This window comes from Bos mutus, chromosome 7, assembly GCF_027580195.1.
Source record: "Bos mutus isolate GX-2022 chromosome 7, NWIPB_WYAK_1.1, whole genome shotgun sequence".
NCBI classification, from domain to species: Eukaryota; Metazoa; Chordata; class Mammalia; order Artiodactyla; family Bovidae; genus Bos; species Bos mutus.
In genome coordinates this window covers 30,908,566-30,929,336 of record NC_091623.1, presented here as the reverse complement: position 1 = coordinate 30,929,336, position 20,771 = coordinate 30,908,566, and the positions used below count along the sequence as shown (strand labels likewise).

Genomic DNA, 20,771 nt, shown 5'->3' with positions numbered 1-20,771 from the left:
AGGATTTGAAATAGCTCAACTGGAATTCCATCTCTTCCACTACCTTTGTTCATAGTGATACTTCCTGAGGCCCACTTGACTTTTGCATTCCAGGATGTCTGGCTCTAGGTGAGTGATTTTACCATCATGGTTATCTGGGTCATAGAAATATTTTGTTGTATAGTTCTTCTGTGTATTCTTTCCACCTCTTCTTAATATCTTCTGTTTCTGTTAGGTCCCTACCATTTCTGTCCATTATTGAGCCCATCTTTGCATGAAATGTTCCCTTGGTATCTCTGATTTTCTTGAAGAGATCTTTAGTCTTTCCCATTCTATTGTTTTCCTCTATTTCTTTGCATTGATCTCTTAGGAATGCTTACTTATCTCTGCTTGCTATTCTTTGGAACTCTGCATTCAGATGGGTATATCTTTCCTTTTCTATTTTGCCTTTCACTTCTCTTCTTTTCTCAGCTATTTGTAAAGCCTCTTCAGACAATCGTTTTGCCTTTTTGCGTTTCTTTTTCTTGGGGATTTTCTCGATCACTGACTCCTATAAAATGTCACAAACCTCTGTCTATAGTACTTCATGGACTCTGTCTATCAGATCTAATCTCTTGAATCTATTTCTCACTTCCACTGTATAATCATAAGGGATTTGATTTAGGTCTTACCTGAATGGTCTAATGGTTTTCCCTACTTTCTTCAATTTAAGTCTTAATTTTTCAATAAGGAGTTCATGATCTGAGTCACAGTCAGCTCCCAGTCTTGCTGTTGCTGACTGTATAGAGCTTCTCCATCTTCAGCTGCAATGAATATAATCAATCTGATTTCAGTACTGACCATCTGATGATGTCCATGGGTATAGTCTTCTGGTGCATTCTCTTGGCAAAACTCTGTTAGCCTTTGTCCTGCTTCATTTTGTATTGCAAGGCCAAATTTGCCTGTTACTCCAGGTATCTCTGACTTCTTAATTTTTCATTTCAGTCCCCTATGATGAAAAAGACATCTTTTTTGGGGGATTGGGGTTTTATTACTAGAATATTTTGTAAGTCTTCATATCACTGTTCAACTTCAGCTCCTTCAGCATTAGTTGGGGCACAGACTTCGATTACTGTGATATTGAATGGTTTACCTTGGACATGAACAGAGATCATTCTGTCGTTTTTGAGATTGCATCCAAGTACTGCATTTTGGACTCTTTTGTTGACTATGTGGGCTATTCTGTTTCTTCTAAGGAATTCTTGCCAACAGTAGTAGATATAATGGTCATCTGAATTAAATTCATCCATTTCAGTCCATTTTATTTCACTGATTCCTAAAATTTCGATGTTCAATCTTGCCCTCTCCTGTTTGAACACTTCAAACTTACCTCGATTTATGGACCTAACATTCCAGGTTCCTATGCAATATTGTTCTTTACAGCATCGGACTTTACTTCCATCACCAGTCACATCCACAACTGGGTGTTGTTTTTGCTTTGACTCTGCTCTTCATTCTTTCTGGAGTTATTTCTCCACTCTTCTCCAATAGCATTGGGCTCCTACTGACCTGGGAAGTTCATCTTTCAGTGTCATATACTTTTGCCTTTTCATCCTGTTCATGGGGTTCTCAAGGTAAGAATACTGAAATGGTTTGCCATTCCCTTCCCCAATGAACCTTGTTTTGTCAGAAGTCCCCACCATGACCCATCTGTCTTGGGTGGCCCTATGTGGCATGACTCATAATTTCATTGATTTAGACAAGGCTGTGGTCCATATGATCAGTTTGATTACTTTTCTGTGATTGTGGTTTTCATTCTGTCTTTCCTCTGACAGATAAGCCTAAGAGGCTCATGAGAGCTTCCTGTTGGACAAATATATCACACACACAGAAAAATTACAGATCAATATTACAGATGAACATAATGAAAAAAATCCTTAACAAAACATTAGTAAACCAAATTCAGCAATTTATTGAAAAGACCATACACGATGATCAAATGGGATTTATCCCAGAGATTCAAGGATGGTTCAATAAATGCAAATCAATTAATGTGACATATCACACTAACAGGTTGAAGAATTAAAATCATATGATTGTCTCAATAGATGCAGAAAAAGCTCTTGACAAAGATCCAACATCCGTTTATGGTAAAAACTTTCAACAAAGTGGATATTAAGTTATCATACCTTAACAAAATAAAGGCGGTATATGACAGACTCACAATTAACACACTCAACAGTGAAAAGTTAGAAACATTTCCTCTAAGATTAGTAATAAGATAAGAATGGCCTATCTCATCACTTTTAATCAACAAAATATTGAAAGTCCTAGCTACAGCAAGACAAGAAAATCAATAAAAGGCATTCAAATTGTAAAGGAAGAAGTAAAATCGTCACTGTTTGCAGTTAGCATAATACTATACATATAAAATCCTGAAGATGTCACCCCAAAACTACTAGTACTCATCAGTGAATGAAGTAATGTTGCAGGCTATAAAATTAGTATGCATAAGTCTGTTGTATTTCTATATTCTAACAATGAACTAGCAGAGAAAGTGAGGGGGGAATTATAATCACATCAAAGAGAATAAAATACTAGGAATAAATCTAACTAAGGAGGTAGAAGACCTGTAGCTGGAAAATTATAAGATAGTGATAAGAGAAATTGAAAATGATACAAACAGATGGGAAAATACAGAGTTCTCGTGGGTTGGAAGAAATAATGTTGTCAAAATGACTATATCACCCAAGACAATCTTTACCTTAAGTGCAATCACTATCAAAATACTAATTAATTTTTCATAAAACCAGAACAAATAATTCTACATTTTGTATGGAAATGCAAAAGACTCTGAGTAGTCAAGAATACTTGAGAAAGAAGAACAAAACTGAATATATAGCATTCCTTCGTTTCAAACTATTCTACCAAGCTTACATGAATCAAAACAGTATGGTTCTGGCACAAAAGACACATAGATCAATAAAATAGTACAGAGATGAACTCATGCTTACATGGACAATTAATCTGTGACAGAGGAAGCAAGAAAATACAATGAATGGTATGGAAAAACTGGACAACTATATGTAAAAGAATCAAACTGGATGACTTTCTCATACCACATACGAAAATAAATTCAAAATGGATTAAAGATGTAAACATACATGTAAAACCTAAATCCATAAGTCTTCTAGAAGAAAACATGTTTCTTTGACATTAGCCTAAGTGATCTGTTTTTGGACATGCCTTTAAAGCAAAGGAAACACAAGAATATAAACAGACGGGGCTACATCAAACTAAAAAGGTTTTGCAAGATGAAAGAAACTATGAAAAAAACAAAAAGCCACTTGCTGAATGAGAGACCGTATCTGCAAACTATATATCATGTAAGGACTCATCCAATTCAACATAAACAAAAGCAAGCGACCTACTTAAAAAATGGGCAGAGGAGCTGAATACAACTTTTTTTCAAAGAAGAGATACAGATGACTGACAGGCATATTAAAAAAAAAAAAAAAAAACGCTCAACTTCAGTAATCATTAGGGAAATTCACACTAAAACCACACTGAGATATCACCTCGCATGTGTCAGAATGGCGATTATCAAAGAGACACAAGTAAGTGTTGGTGAGGCTGTGGAGGAAAGGGAACCCTTGTGCACCATTTCTAGGAATGTAAATTGGTGCGATCACTATGGAAAAAAGTATGGAAGTTCCTCAAAAGTTAAAAGTAGAACTACCAAATGATCCAGAAATTCCACTCCTGGGTATTTATAAGAAAAAAGGAAAACACTAATTTGAAAAGATATATGCAACCCTATGTTCGGACCTTAGTCAGCAAAGTGCTGTTTCTGCTTTTTCATATCCTGTCTAGGTTTGTCATAGCTTTCCTTCTAAGCAGTAAGCGTCTTTTAATTTCATGACTGCAGCTACCGTCCTCAGTGATTTTGGAGCCCAAGAAAAGAAAATCTGTCACTGTTTCTGCTTTTCCCCCTTCTATTTGCCATGAAGGGATGGGACCAGTTGACGTGATCTTAGCTTTGGATGAGGATCTAATTACTGGGAAGTTAACTCATGGCACAAGTTAGCTTCAGCTGAAGAAACAGGTCTGAAACAGGGAGAGATTTTGAAAGAACTCTTGCAAATTCTCTGCTTTTTTCTTTCATTGACTGTCATTGGCTAATTCTAACTATAAATCATCTGGTCAGAAAGCCCATATGAACCAATCCATAGGTGTTAACTTCCTAATGTATAGAGCAGGGAAGAGACGGGTGGAGAACAGATTAAGATAGTATATGAGGTACAGGGGGAGTCAAATTAACAATAAGCATTGAATGGTTTTAAGAAGAGAGAGATAATCAGATGTGCACTTTAAAAAGGTCAGTAGTGTATCAACAATTTTTGCAACCTTAGTACTTCTGTTTATAACCCTGATAAGAGTTTAATTCCTAAGATTGTAGCCTGACTAGCAATAGGGAGAAAAACAAAAAGACAGTGATTCTTAGCCTCCAGTTATGTGAGATCAATACTGGGAAGAAATCTGGTTCTGTTAACATTGTTACCCAGAATTTTAGCTAGGATTATATTTAGGGACATATATAGGATGACCATATGCCTGGTTTGTCTGGGACAGCTGTTTTGCACTCAGAAGTGTTCTTTAGACTCAAAAATATGGTCACCTTTAGAAAATCCCTAAATAACCATGGGTTAAACTAAATATGAGTTCCATTCTGAGTCATCAGAAAATAAAACTAAATTAGATATTTAAACATGACAGAATTGAATATAAAATTGCTTTGATTAGGATGTCATAGAGATGGCAATTCCAACTCCTTAGAGCTAGGTATTCAAAGGGAAGAGATTAAAGTTATTACCATTCAGTAGCTTGGGGAAGAGTCCCTATGAAGTTGAAAACCAGATATCTGAGGAGGCAGCATTGAGCAGTAGGTGCTATTGTCTTTGAGGGCCTGTGATAGGGCTGAGTCTTCAAGTGGTGAGAAGAATGCAAAGTATATTCAGTTACTGGAACCACTGGGACAAACTGTCTGCCAGAGGTAAAAATGCTGGGCTGTGCAGACACAGGAAGTAGACAGAAAGCTCAAAGGAAGCAAACAGCGTCCAGCCTTGCAGTCTCACTCTAGATCCCTTACTGGCAGAGCCCATCTGCCTATATGGGCTCGCAAAACAGAAATGGGGTTTTCAGTCCTAAGCCCAGAACTACAAACTCATTTACTGATCATTTACTGACACATTGGAAAATGGTTACATTGAAAAACAGAGGTTATATGTTTGATGTGATTTTAAAATTTGGGCCTATGTAGTTGAGGATATCAGAGTATCAGAACCATTAACTATGTTTTTGCTTCAAAATCTATCTTAAAAATAATACATATTTTAAATATTAGCACCGATGTTATGGTGCAAGTATGTATTTTCTGTATGAGCCTTTGAAAGCATTTCTTTCACTAATTTACTCAATCTGTTTTTTCATACATGAAATAAATTGGCCTAAGTGTAGTAGGCATATCTATGTAAATGTTCTGTTTTTATGGATTTAAAACTTACTTGGCTAAGTTTTTATTGCAGATGTGCATATACACACACATAGAAATGCCTTGAGGCGTAAGAAGCACATTAGTAAAGTTGATTGAATTTTCACCCTCCTTTGCAAGCACGGACATGTTTCTTACTTTGCATGTCCTTCAGGCCTCATCAGAGCACGAAGTTCCAAGTGACTTCAAAGGGTTTTCTGCACTCAGATCAGCTCTATGGGGCATGTAGGGAGATGAGAAATGAACCGACACCAAAGGTGCAATGAAAGGTAAAAATCCTAGGCTTGCCACAGCTCTTGAGCCGAGCAGCAGGCTAAATTACTGCCCCTGAGTACAGGGATCTCAAGGGTTTGTGAAGGGAAAGGTGGTGAGCATTTAAGGTAGAAAATAAATCTGAGTTTCTTCATTGGATTTAGGGACAATTTTCCTCTGAGTAACATAGGTAACATTTAATTATTATTATGGGAATCTGTCAGCTTTCTTGTTTAGAGAAGGAAATAACAGATAAATGTAAATCATCAAAATTAAAAGCAAAATATCATATGTAGTTACAGTGCTTACCTCTAGTACAGTAGGGATTCCACATATACTATGTGTATATAAATAGGTCCTTCTGAATCTGATACTATTTTTTTGTTTGTTTGTTTATTTACAGTGCTAAGAGTTCTAAAGATATTGAGGAGTTAAAGACAGATTCAGAAACATATAGGAGAAATCTTTGTATCCATTTATATCAACCTTTTTCTTCTCTGAAAGACTGGCCTTGGGGATGGGAAGAAAGAACAGGTAGAAAATGAAAGTTAGGTACTACATACTCCAGTAGCAGTGTTAGTTGCTCAGTTGTGTCTGACTCATTGTGACCCCATGAGCCTGCAAGGCTCCTCTGTCTATGAAATTCTCCAGGCAAGAATACTGGAGTGGCTTGTCATTTCCTTCTCCAGGGGATCTTCCCAACCCAGGGATCAAACCCAGGTCTTCCGTATTGCACGCAGACTCTTTACCACCTGAGCCACCAGGGAAGCCCCATGTCCTCTAACACAAATTCATATAAGTCCTTATAAATAAGCAAGTATAAAATTTAGCAGTGAATATGAATTTTAAAAAGATAATGTTACAAAGTGTTCTATTTGTAGGTAAGCTGTACGTATATTTGATAAAAATCATGAGATTTGAATTTTTGATAACAATTCTTACATAATTCTAATTTGATATTAATCTGAAATTCCTTTTCTGGAATTAGAATTTTTACTCTCTATCAATTCAAATATTTGAACTTATAGATTTAAACTTTTCATTTATTTTCTGAGGCTTTTCTGTCTCTCAGTTTCACAGTTAGGAGTTGCTAGAGCTTATAATGATATTACCTTAATTGATAATGGCATGGGATTAGGAGTCATCGGAGACTTTTCAGAAAGCTGTAATAAGCAGGAACTTTTTTTTTTTTTCCTGCTTTTAGCTGAATGACACAGGATAGCTGCTGAATGTGAACACTTAAGAGCAGCCATACCTTATTCTTTATGCTTATCATTGACCATGATTCCTACCGGAATATCATTTCTTCTGGAATTGTGCCTTAGTGTATTGACAATAAAGACTGAGTGAGATATATATTTTCTCAACAAAATACATTAAAATGATTAATTATTCAGTCATGTTTAAAACTATTGCTTGTAAAGCAAAATTACCTGGACACATTGTTTTAAAATTTCCATCAGTCTCTCTCACCATCAGAATATTTTCTCCATAAGGCCCTGGTTGTCACTCTGTTCAGTTTGTGCATTCTACACCTGACTTCCCTTCATGTTATCAAAACCCACTATTTCTAGAGATTTAGAATATTACTAGTAGCGGGGGATGAAATTATGTGGTTGGAAGAAGAGATTTTCTCTAATTGGGGAAAGATTTCCTCCTCCACAGTATTCGGGTTTTTTCCTTTATTTCTTGGATTTGGCTCTTGGTTACCATTTGACATTTACCGTGTTATCTCCCCCTGGCATTTTCCCTAGCACCCCACTGCAGCTACTGCTGCCACCATTTTCTCCAGGCATCATTTCTTGAGGCATCCTCCACCCATTTCATATGCAATTCTTTGTAAAGGGCATCTGCTTTTCACTGCTCAAAATCCACATCTTTTTTTTTTTTTTCCTCACTCCAAAATCCACATCTTCAGTTCTGATCCCTCTTATTTGTGCTTCATTATTTCTGCTTTCCCCCTAAATTTAGCCTCTGAAAATGTGAAGGAATAGTGCAAAAGTCCAACTGTATGGTTCAAGGTTGTGTTTCCAACATATAAGAAAGTTATGTTAAGGATAAACTGTAAAATTTCTCTCTGGTTTCATTATCTATGGGTTTATTGTTCATACACTAGTAAAAATAAAAAAGCAAATAAATAAAAAAATAAAATTAAAAGGAAGTTACTCTTACGGGAGTGTGCACAGAGAGGACAAGAAATCAGTGGTATGAGTGCCAACAACCTCGGAAACAGCCGGAGCCAGGTCCATCTCCTTTGGGGTCAGTTTTCAAACTTTACTTGTTAGTAGTCTTGGTGCAATCACGGACAGAATCAGCAGTGCTCTCAATAACCTTCAGACCTATTAGCAAAAACAGCCCCTTCAACACGGATTGGCAAGAATTTCAGTGATTCACTTCTGGGTCTTCCCAGGTAGCTCAAATGGTAAAGAATCTGTCTGCAAGGTAGAAAACATAGGTTCGATCCGGGAGGGGAAGATCCCCTGGAGGAGGGCATGGCAACCAACTCCAGTGTTCTTTCCTGGGGAATTCATGGACAGAGGAGCTTGGCAGGTTACAGTCCATGGGGTTGCAAAAAGTCGGACCTGACTAAGCAACTAACACACCCTTCAGTCTTTCACACAGAAGTAACTATGGAAAATGATGGCTGTCATATAAATCACACATTCAGTTCAGTCACTCAGTTGTGTCTGACTTTGCAACCCCATGAACCGCAGCATGCCAGGCCTCCCTGTCCATCACCAACTCCCAGAGTCTACCCAAACCTATGTCCATTGTGTTGGTGATGCTATTCAACCATCTCATCCTCTGTCGTCCCCTTCTCCTCCTGCCCTCAATCTTTCCCAACATCAGGGTCTTTACAAATGAGTCAGCTTTCCGCATCAGGTGGCCAAAGTATTGGAGTTTCAGCCTCAGCATGAGTCTCTCCAATGAACACCCAGGACTGATCTCCTTTAGGATGGACTGGTTGGATCTCCTTGCAGTCCAAGGGACTCTCAAGAGTCTTCTCCAACACCACAGTTCAAAAGCATCAATTCTTCAGCACTCAGCTTTCTTTATAGTCCAACTCTCACATCCATACATGACCACTGGAAAAACCATAGCCTTGACTTGACGGACCTTTGTTGGCAAAGTAATGTCTCTGCTTTTGAATATGCTATCTAGGTTGGTCATAACTTTTCTTCCAAGGTGCAAGCATCTTTTAATTTCATGGCTACAATCACCATCTGCAGTGATTTTGGAGCCCCCCCAAAATAAAATCTACCACTGTTTCCCCATCTATTTCCCATGAAGTGATGGGACCAGATGCTATGATCTTAGTTTTCTGAATGTTGAGCTTTAAGCCAACTTTTTCACTGTCTTCTTTCACTGTCATCAAGATGCTGTTTAGTTCCTCTTCACTTTCTGCCATAAGGGTGGTGTCATCTGCATATCTGAGGTTATTGATATTTCTCCCAGCAATCTTGATTCCAGCTTGAGGCCCAGATTTTGGAACACAAGTAAAAGACCCTCTAGCAACTTGCAGAAATGGGAGGAGACTGATCAACCTTTTTGGGATTCTTATATAAGGTGCAGGAAGACAGTGAAAATAGTACTATATGTAACATTTACTCTGGCTCCGCATTTACTTCTTATCTGGTGTAACTGTGTGATGCAGCCCACATAAAATTCTTAGAGTTTGTCATTCTTGATGTTCTTGACTTTCTTGCTATGATGGTAAATGGGTGCTCAGCAAGATTTCACTTGTCTGGGAGGATTCAAACAAGTGTCTCAAGTTGCTAATTTATTCATCCAAATGCCTCACTGCAGGTAATCTTTGCTTCATGCTGCAATGGTTAACACTAGCCATTTCCTCATAGTCTTAACCTAAAATTGCTTTCATTAGCATAGATATTCCTTCTTAATTTCCAAGTCCATTTGGCTCTATCCTCTCAGTATTCCAGGCAAAAGAAATTTTTATTGAAGTGTATTTGATTTACAGTATTATATTAGTTTCAGGTATGCAACAAAGTGATTTAATATTTTTGTAGATTATACTCCAGGAAAAACATTTTAGAGTCATCTTTGATGGTACATTATTGTGATTTTCCATCTCACATGTACGAATTTATAATTCATGTAACAGTAAATTATATCATCACAAATCACTCACATTGAAATCTTAACTCTCACAACCAGCACATTCATTAGAAACTAATTTTATTCATTACTAGATTGTAATATGTGCATGCTTGTGTGCCAAGTCACTTCAGCTGTGTCTGTACAACCCTAAGGACTGCAGCCTGCCAGTCTACTTTGTCCATGGGATTCTCTAGGCAAGAATACTAGAGTGGGTTGCCATGCCTCAGAGGATCTTCCCAACCCAGGGATCGAACCTGCATCTCTTATGTCTCCTGCAATAGCTTCTTAACAGTCTCCTTACTTCTGTTTTTTCCCTTTTTAAACTCTTTCTACATGTTACTGCTAGCTTAATCTTCCCTAAACTAATTTTATGTTGACATAAGACAGGAGGAAAATATTTCAGTTCCCTACTAAAAACCTCTAATATCTTTATATTATCTATCATATTAAATATATATATATATTTGAGCAATGAATTCTTTTTTTTTGCTTTTTTTAACCTTACAATATTGTATTGGTTTTGCTATATATCAACATGAATCAATTGTCTGATTTGTGCGATTTTTAAATAATCTGGCCCTAACTTATTGTTTTCAATTTAGTCCCTTATGTAGAAAGTCTTTTAGTTAACATAATAGTACTGATTTGATAAATCCTGTTTTCCCAATGAAAATGTAAACTTCACAAGAGCAAAGATAGTATCTCATATCTTTCATAGAACCTATAAAAAGTTTCAAAATAATCAATTATAGATTTGTAAATTAATTTAAAAAATAAAGTCAGTTTCTAAATGTCACTGAAATCTGATTGTTTTAAATCAATTAAAATCATGTCAAAGGAAATAAAATTTCAAGTTAAAGAACTTATATGGCCTAAGAATTGTTATTATATTATCCCTATTATAACATTCTTTGCCCATAAATGAGAAAATTAGCTCACCATGTTTTCTGAAAGACAAATCAAAAATTATTTAGAGATTCCTTTTCAGAGCTCTATCTACTGTTATTTAATATGGAAATTGCTTTCTGTGTTTCACAATAGTTGTGGAAATTCAAATGCATAATTTATAAATGGATAATGGTCCACTTCTTTGTTACTTCATATGCCACGCTCCCTTACAAAGTTGAACACTATTTAAAATTTAATAAAATTCAAATGATATTAGTGTTTTGATTATTTACAACAAATTTTCTTCAATCTACTTTTAAAAATATTTTTTCTTAATGCATAGCAACTTCTGCTCACCTAAGAACCACCTTACATTTCACCTATCAGTGTCACAGTACTGTCACTACTTTATGAGATTTACTCATAAATTTCCAGCTTTCATGTTGTATTGTGTAGAGGATGCATGCCTGCTAAGTCACTTCTGTTGTGTCCTACTTTTTGCGACTCCATGGACTGTAGCCCACCAGGCTCCTCTGTGGGATTCTCCAGGCAAGAATACTGGAGTAGGTTGCCATGCCCTCCTCAAGGAGATCTTCCCAACCCAGGGATCGAACTCATGTCTCTTATGTCTCCTGCACTGACAGATGGGTTCTTTACTACTAGCACCACTTGAGGATAATTCTTTCAAAAGACACTGTGGAATGTTAAATTCATTCCTTTTAACACTTTGAGATGTATTTGTTTCTCTTCCCTACTATGTAAATATTGCTTTGTTGACACCTAATACTAATGTGTCAGAGACCAAATTCATTATTTTCACCCAACAAATTTCTCCTTTATCAAATACCTTCAAAGTTCACAATGGCACTTTCCCCTCTTTCTCCTTTAGATAACTTGATGAATAATTGTCTTCTCTGAATATCTTAAAAGTGGGTGAGATTATATAAAGATACAGACGTAGAGATAGAGATATTTCAGACATGAGAAAATTTCAGCTGTTTCTACATTTAATTTCGATTGAATTGTTGATGTCTGGTTACTAAATGGGCATTAAAATCTGTGTTGGCAGAAATCTTGAAACCTGAGATCTCCTCCAACTCTAAGTAGTGACCAGAAGTTCCTTAATCTCTTTGATTGACCATTCCCTCATCTGTATAATTATGTTATTGAAGTATCTCTCAGAGGTCCTTTTAACAGTGAAACTGGCCATAATTCAGTGGGTGGTGGGAAGTCTGTGACGTGCATCTTCATGGCTGAATAATCTTGGATAAGCAATATTGGGACTCACACTAACAGTACTGCCCATAAATAGAGGTTTGTCTCAGATGTTTATGGAGTCCCTGTAGCTCAAATGGTAAAGTATCTGCCTGCATGCAGGAGACCTGGGTTCGATCCCTGGATAGGGAAGATCCTCTGGAGAAAGAAATAGCAATCCACTCCAATATTCTTGCCTGGAGAATCCCACGGACAGAGGAGTCTGGCAAGCTACAGTCTGTGGGGTGGCAAAGAGTCGGACATGACTGAGTGACTAACACTGCTACTGCTCGCATGTTGCATATAAATTTTGTATTGATAAACTAAAGGAATAGCAGTATTTAATCATAGCTCTCTGAGGTCTACTTATGACATTTATTATGTAAATATGGTTGATTATAATTAGCATTTCTCCTCACAAGCGTTTGAATTTCCTGAATTCAATTTCCTTTTTACTAGTGTGGGATAGGAAATCCATTTCAGCCTCTGAAAATGGAATGAGTTTAGGAATGGGGAAAGAAGCTACTTTCTTTTGGCAAGGTTCCCTGGGCTAAGATGCCAGCTTCATTTTTCTTCATTCCCCAGTGTTAGTTTGGTTCAGCTTTTGTTTTCTGCCAGTGCACTGTCATTTAAAATCCAGAAAACAAGAAAAGAAATTGCATCCTTGTAATTCAATATGTTTAGAACTTGGAGAATGCTAGACTTCTGAGGGTTTAGCAACTTATTCATTTCTATTTATGATATACTCATTGGGGTAAAAACAGCATTTTTAATTTAGAGACTATTGAACATATCTCCGTAAAATTTTCCATACAGTGTTAAATGTAATACCTATCTGACTCGGTTGTTTGGCTCAGAAATTCATAGCCATCATGTTTCATTTTCTCATGTGGATATTTTTGTAAAAAATAATAAGAAAAATCTACCAACATATGGATGCCTAAACAGAAGAAATGATTCTATTTTTATAACTTTCTATTGAATTTAGAATATATAAATACATAATCATTTTGAAATGGATTTTGCAATAGATTTTATGCGTTACCTGTAAAAGGAGATACTATTTGTAAAATTATGTTCTACACAAGACTATTTGGTGTTTGAAAAGTTATTATTGTAATGTTTCCGTTAATGATCTGTTTGGTTTACTGCCATTTAAGAATAAGAGCCTATTTGGGGCTTTTATTTCAGTTGCATGACAGTTCTTTCAGAGAGAGTTATTTAAAAGAATTTTGTGAAATAATAAGCCTTTTTGAAGAAATAGCAATATTTAAATACATTTTGAAAGAGGAAAGATTTGGAAAATAGGAACAGGTGGCAGCTTCCATGCTTACTGCTCACAGGCCCTTATCCTAACTGCCACCTAACAACTTTATCTCTCCCATGCCCCACGCAAGTGAAACTGAGGCTTAGCAGCTGAGAGCAAGGCCTCATTGAGAACCCCATGAACAGTATGAAAAGGCAAAATGATAGGATACTGAAAGAGAAACTCCCCAGGTCAGTAGGTGCCCAATATGCTACTGGAGATCAGTGGAGAAATAACTCCAGAAAGAAGGAAGGGACAGAGCCAAAGCAAAAAGAATACCCAGCTGTGGATGTGACTGGTGATAGAAGCAAGGTCCAATGCTATAAAGAGCAATATTGCATAGGAACCTGGAATGGTAGGTCCATGAATCAAGGCATATTGGAAGTGGTCAAACAAGAGATGGCAAGAGTGAATGTTGACATTCTAGGAACTAGCGAACTCAAATGGACTGGAATGGGTGAATTTAACTAGATGACCATTATATCTACTACTGCGAGCAGGGATCCCTCAGAAGAAATGGAGTAACCATCATGGTCAACAAAAGAGTCCGAAATGCAGTACTTGGATGCAATTTCAAAAATGACAGAATGATCTCTGTTCGATTCCAAGGCAAACCATTCAATATCACAGTAATCCAAGTCTATGCCCAACCAGTAACACTGAAGAAGCTGAAGTTGAATGGTTCTATGAAGACCTACAAGAACTTTTAGAACGAACACCCAAAAAGATGTCCTTTTCATTATAGGGGACTAGAATGCAAAAGTAGGAAGTCAAGAAACACCTGGAATAACAGGCAAATTTGGCCTTGGAATACGGAATGAAGCAGAGCAAAGACTAATAGAGTTTTGCTAAGAAAATGCATTGGTCATAAGAAACACCCTCTTCCAACAACACAAGAGAAGACTCTATACATGGACATCACCAGATGGTCAACACTGAAATCAGATTGATTATATTCTTTGCAGCCAAAGATGGAGAAGCTGTATACAGTCAGCAAAAACAAGACCAGGAGCTGACTTTGGCTCAGATCATGAACTCCTTATTGCCAAATTAAGACTGAAATTGAAGAAAGTAGGGAAAACCACTAGACCATTTAGGTATGACCTAAATCAAATCCCTTATGATTATACAGTGGAAGTTAGAAATAGATTTAAGGGCCTTGATCTGATAGATAGAGTGCTTGATGATCTATGGAATGAGGTTTGTGACATTGTACAGGAGACAGGGATCAAGACCATCCCCATGGAAAAGAAATGCAAAAAAGCAAAATGGTATCTGGGGAGGCCTTACAAATAGCTGTGAAAAGAAGAGAAGCAAAAAGCAAAGGAGAAAAGGAACGATATAAGCATCTGAATGCAGAGTTCCAAAGAATAGCAAGAAGAGATAAGAAAGCCTTCCTCAACAATCAATGCAAAGAAATAGAGGAAAACAACAGAATGGGAAAGACTAGAGATCTCTTCAAGAAAATTAGAGATAGCAAGGGGACATTTCATGCAAAGATGGGCTCAATAAAGGACAGAAATGGTATCGACTAACAGAAGCAGAAGATATTAAGAAGAGATGGCAAGAATACACAGAAGAACTGTACAAAAAAGATCTTCACGACACAGATAATCACGATGGTGTGATCACTCACCTGGAGCCAGACATCCTGGAATGTGAAGTCAAGTGGGCCTTAGAAAGCATCACTACAAACAGAGCTAGTGGAGGTGATGGAATTCCACTTGAGCTATTTCAAATCCTGAAAGATGATGCTGTGAAAGTGCTGTACTCAATATGCCAGCAAATTTGGAAAACTCAGCAGTGGCCACAGGACTGAAAAGGTCAGTTTTCATTACAATCCCAAAGAAAGGCAATGCCAAAGAATGCTCAAACTACCGCACAAGTGCACTCATCTCACACTAGTAAAGTAATGCTCAAAATTCTCCAAGCTAGGCTTCAGCAATATGTGAACCGTGAACTTCCTGATGTTCAAGCTGGTTTTAGAAACGCAGAGGAACCAGAGATCAAATTGCCAACATCTGCTGGCTCATCAAAAAAGCAAGAGAGTTCCAGAAAAACATCTATTTCTGCTTTATTGATTATGCCAAAGCCTTTGATTGTGTGGATAACAATAAATTGTGGAAAATTCTGAAAGAGATGGGAATACCAGACCACCTAATCTGCCTCTTGAGAAATTTGTATGCAGGTCAGGAAGCAGCAGTTAGAACTGGACATGGAACAACAGACTGGTTCCAAATAGGAAAAGGAGTACGTCAAGGCTGTATATTGTCACCCTGTTTCTTTAACTTATATGCAGAGTACATCATGAGAAACACTGGACTGGAAGAAACACAAGCTGGAATCAAGATTGCCAGGAGAAATATCAATAACTTCAGATATGCAGATGACACCACCCTTATGGCAGAAATTAAAGAGGAACTAAAGAGTCTGTTGATGAAAGTGAATGAAGAGAGTGAAAAAGTTGGCTTCAAGCTCAACATTCAGAAAACGAAGATCATGGCATCCAGTCCCATCACTTCATGGGAAATAGATGGGGAAACAGTGGAAACAGTGTCAGATTTTATTTTTGGGGGCTCCAAAATCACTGCAGATGGTGACTGCAGCCATGAAATTAAAAGACACTTACTCCTTGGAAGAAAAGTTATGACCAACCTAGATAGCATATTCATAAGCAGAGACATTACTTTGCCAACAAAGGTTCGTCTAGTCAAGGCTATGGTTTTTCCTATGGTCATGTATGGATGTGAGAGTTGGACTGTGAAGAAGGCTGAGTGCCGAAGAATTGATGCTTTTGAACTGTGGTGTTGGAGAAGACTCTTGAGAGTCCCTTGGACTGCAAGGAGATCCAACCAGTCCATTCTGAAGGAGATCAGCCCTGGGATTTCTTTGGAAGGACTGATGCTAAAGCTGAAACTCCAGTACTTTGGCCACCTCATGCAAAGAGTTAACTCATTGGAAAAGACTCTGATGCTGGGAGGTATTGGGGGCCAGAGGAGAAGGGGACAACAGAGGATGAGATGGCTGGATGGCATCACTGACTTGATGAACGTGAGTCTGGGTGAACTCTGGGAGTTGGTGATGGACAGGGAGGCCTGGCGTGCTGCGATTCATGGGGTCGCAAAGAGTCGGACACGACTGAGCGACTGAACTGAACTGAACTGAAAGAAGAAAATATGTCTGTTTTCCCCCACTGAACTTGCTATCACTTTTGGAAAAGTAGAGGGAAGTTTAGGTTAAAGATCTAAAGGACCAGATGGCCTCAAGGTAGAAGCCAACCTGAAGATATGCGTGAATCCCATCCTCTACAAGGTGAGAAGCTGTATGTTTCATCCAGGTGTGCTTCAAAGAAGACTGGCTGGTCCATCTACACTGTAGGTGCTGGGAGACAGCAATCCTGGTGTGTTGAGTTCTCTGTACTCCTGAAAATTAGAGCAGCAGGGGACTGAAAAGTTGACTGTTGCCTCTCTCAGGCCAAGAATGCAATATTTTGTATCTCTCTCCAGATCACTATCACCTTACTCCAGTATTTGGACTAAGTCTTAAGGAGTAGACAAGAGGAAATATTTGTAGTTGCTAAGAAGGACCAGAGATAGAACAGAGAAAGAGAGGCAATTTAATCCAATAAGACTGCTCTTAGAAGGAAGATACTTTAAGCAAAAGCAACAGTTTTAATTTAACTTAAACACAATTTCAATTTAAAAAGGAATTTTAAATCTGTGGTTTTGGTCAAATTTGAAAAGTTCACAGTCCATGTTTCTCCAGTTATTATTCTGTCTTATTATGTCTGTCCTCTGATGCAAACCCAATTATATGAATGACAGGCTATTAGCTCTTTGATTCTTTTCTGTCTTTTCCCAGATATTTATTTTGATGCTGTCTTCTACTTCACAAGTCTTCTCTTCTGTTTGTTATTCTGCTTTTAACCCCACATTTTTCTTTCTTTTTTTTTTTTGGCCATACCGTGGCTGCGTTCCCTCACCAAGGACTGAATCCCCCAGGGCCACAGCAGTGAAACTGCCAAGTCTTAACCACTAGACTGCCAGGGAAAGCCTTTAACCCCATTTTAAATTAATTTCAGTTATTTCTTAAATTTAGAATCTCCCTGATTTTCTATTTTTATATATTCCCCTTTTTTTGGTACAAATTTTTATATTTTCCCCTTTAAAAAAATATTTTAAATTGAATTTTTAGTTTTTAAATTCATTTTTGTCATACTACAGCTGATTTGCCATGTTGTATTACTTTTTGTTGTACAACACAATGAAGCAGTTATACATTTTCATATATGCTCAGTCGCTAAGCCATGTCTCACTCTTTGTGACTCCGTGGACTGCAGCCTGCCAGACTCCCCTGTCTGTAAGATTTTCCAGACAAGACTCCTGGAGTGCGTTGCTTTTTCCTACTCCAGGGGATCTTCCTGACCCAGGGGTTGAACCTGTGCCTCCTGCATCTCCTACAAAGCAAATTAATTCTTTACCATTGTGCCACCTGGGAAGCCTCCATATCTCACTTCATCCTATCCCATGTATATGTGGTTGACCAAAAGGTTTGGTCATTGTACAGAAAAACCCGAATGAACTTTTTGGCCACCCCAATGCACACATACATGCATATATATATATATAAAACACATTTTCATTATCCATTCTTCTATCAGTGGACATTTATGTTACTTTCATGTCTTGGCTGTTGTAAATAATGCTGCAGTGAGCATTGGGGTGCATGTATTTTTTTCAAATTATGGTTTTCTCTTGATAAATGACCATTAATGGGATTGCTGGGTCATATGGCAACTCTATTTTTACTTTTTAAGGAATCACCTCCAACGTGGCTCAGTGGCAAAGAAACCATGTGCCAGTGCAGGAGACGTAAGAGATGTGGGTTCGAGTCCTGGGTCCAGAAGAGCCTCTGCAGAAGGAAATGGCAATCCCTTCCAGTTTTCTTGCTTGAAAAATCCCATGGACAGAGGAGCCTGGAGAACTACAGTCCATGAGGTCACAAAGAGTTGGACACGACTGAAAGACTGAACATGTATGCACGTACATGCTACTTTCTGTGGTGACTGTAACAGTTTGCATTCCCACCAACAGTGTGGAAGAGTTACCTGTTCTCCAGCATTTCTTGTTTGTAGAATTTTTGATGCTGCCCATTCTGACTGATGTGAGGTGATACCTCATTATAGTTTTGGTTTGCATTTCCTCAATGGTTAGTGATATTGACCATCTTTGCAGGTGCCTCTTGACTATCTTTATGTCTTGTTTGGACAAATGTCTACTTAGATATTCTACCCATCTTTTATTTGGGCTGTTTATTTTTGTTTTATATTGAGCTGCACGAGTTGTTTGTATATTTTGGAGATTAATCTCTTGTAAGTTGCTCCATTGTCTAATATTTTCTCCCATTCTGAGGGTTGCCTTTCATTTTGTTTATTGTTTGTTTATTATGAGCAAACTTTTTATGTGAATAGCAAAATAATAAGTATTTTGAGTTTTCCAGGTCATATAGTCTCTGTCATAATTACTCAGTTACACTGCTGAGCTCCAAAAGCATTCACTAGAGAAATGTAAACAAATGAGTATGTCTTTGTTCCAATAAAATGTTATTTATAAAAACAGATGGTGGGCTAAATTTAACCTGGATGTCGTAAATTACTGATACCTACTTTAGACTCTAAATATTTGTTTATTCACATATTCTTAGCCTTGTCACATGATTAGAAGAAATGAATAATGCTTCAAAGAGGAAAGCACAACAGAATGTTAAGCTCATTTTTCTACAAGTTTCTTTTCTACAGGGTCTTTCTCCTACAGTTATTAGGTCACTTCGTAGCCTTGAATAACAATTGTCTATCCCCCTGGTTCCAGGAGACCACCATAAGTTCTGAGTTTATTTATGTTGTTTACTACATTTCCTACTGTTAATAATCAACAAATATCTCAAAATTAAAGTGGCAGAAAATATCGAACTCTTATCAGCACTTCTGTCTTCTCTCTAGGATCTTTGCTGTGTAAAATTGTGGCTTTCTTAATTGTACTCTATTACCTTTCAAAAGTTGCTTTTGGTAGATATTACAAGTTTTATACTTTTCTGGAAGGGTCAAGTTGGTCTAATACAAGCTAATCTATCATAGTGGGAAGCAGAAGACCCCAAAGGAAAAATTTTAAAAAGTCATTTGTAGCTTTTGAATAAATCAGCAAAACATAGAAGTGGAAAACTGGTAACAATGAAATGAAAAATAAAGCAAACATTGAATAAGGAAGTAGGGCTTATATCAAGTATGCCAAGTATTAAATATTATACTATATACAGAAAACTACTTAATCTTAATAATGTGAAATAAATTCCAAGTAGCAGAATGAATATCATGTTTTTGATAGTAAGTAATGTGATGAAGTTGTCAATTCTCTCTGATTTGTATTATCAATTTAATGTAATTTACAGTGAGATCATAGCAATCAATTTTTAGTTGTGTAATGACCATCTGGTGTGTAAAATGACCTTGAATTCCATTTGAAAAATAAAATCTTATGAATACCCAGGACAACTACAACAACAACAACAACAACAAAAATGGCAGTTTGACCTTATAAAAGAATGAAACAATATAAAATCAGAATTTTTTAAAAAGTTTTTGATTTAAGAATAGAAAGTCCAAGAGGGAAACGAAGTGGAAAACTAACAGATTCCACTGTATGCATAATTGAAATTTTACATTTGGCTGTGGTATATTTTAAATTTGTGGGAACACAATGGCTGATTTAATAACCTGTTGACCCAACTGTCATCTAAATAGGAGAAAATAAAGATTATCTCTTACTACTCAAGGGAGAAGGAAATGGCAACCCACTCCAGTATTCTTGCCTAGAGAATTCTGGGGACAGAGGAAACTGGTGGGCTGCTGTCCATAGGGTAGCACAGTGTCAGACACGACTGAAGTGACTTAGCAGCAGCAGCAGCCTGCTCCTCAAAAATATATTTTATTTTTTAACTTTACAATATTGTATTGGTTTAGCCATATATCAACATGAATCCGCCACAGGTATACACGTGTTCCCCATCCTGAACCCTCCTCCCTCATCCCTCCCTGTACCATCCCTCTGGGTCGTCCCAGTGCACCAGCCCCAAGCATCCAGTATTATGCATCGAACCTGGACTGGGAACTTGTTTCATATATGACATTATACATGTTTCAATGCCATTCTCCCAAATCATCCCACCCTCTCCCTCTCTCACAGAGTCCAAAAGACGGTTCTATATGAACCAAAACATAAATGTAAAAATTAAACATTTTTTTAAATTTAAATTTATTTATTTTAATTAGAGGCTAATTACTTACAATATTGTATTAGTATTGCCATACATCAACATGAATCTGCCACGGGTGTACACATGCTCCCAATCCTGAACCCCTCTCCCACCGCCCTCCCCATACCATCCCCC

At 37.4% G+C, this 20,771-nt stretch overlaps 1 long non-coding RNA gene across 2 annotated transcripts in view; it reads left to right on the top strand.

Moving 5' to 3' along the window:
- LOC138988480 (uncharacterized) overlaps positions 1 to 20,275 on the top strand; it is a 155,774-nt gene extending 135,499 nt beyond the window's left edge. The window contains exon 4 of one of the 2 annotated variants that reach the window (XR_011464699.1): positions 18,145 to 20,275. This is a non-coding gene — a long non-coding RNA (uncharacterized lncRNA). The remainder of the gene's footprint in view (positions 1 to 18,144) is intronic. The other variant, XR_011464698.1, reaches the window with a different exon arrangement.
- Positions 20,276 to 20,771: the final 496 nt, after the last annotated feature.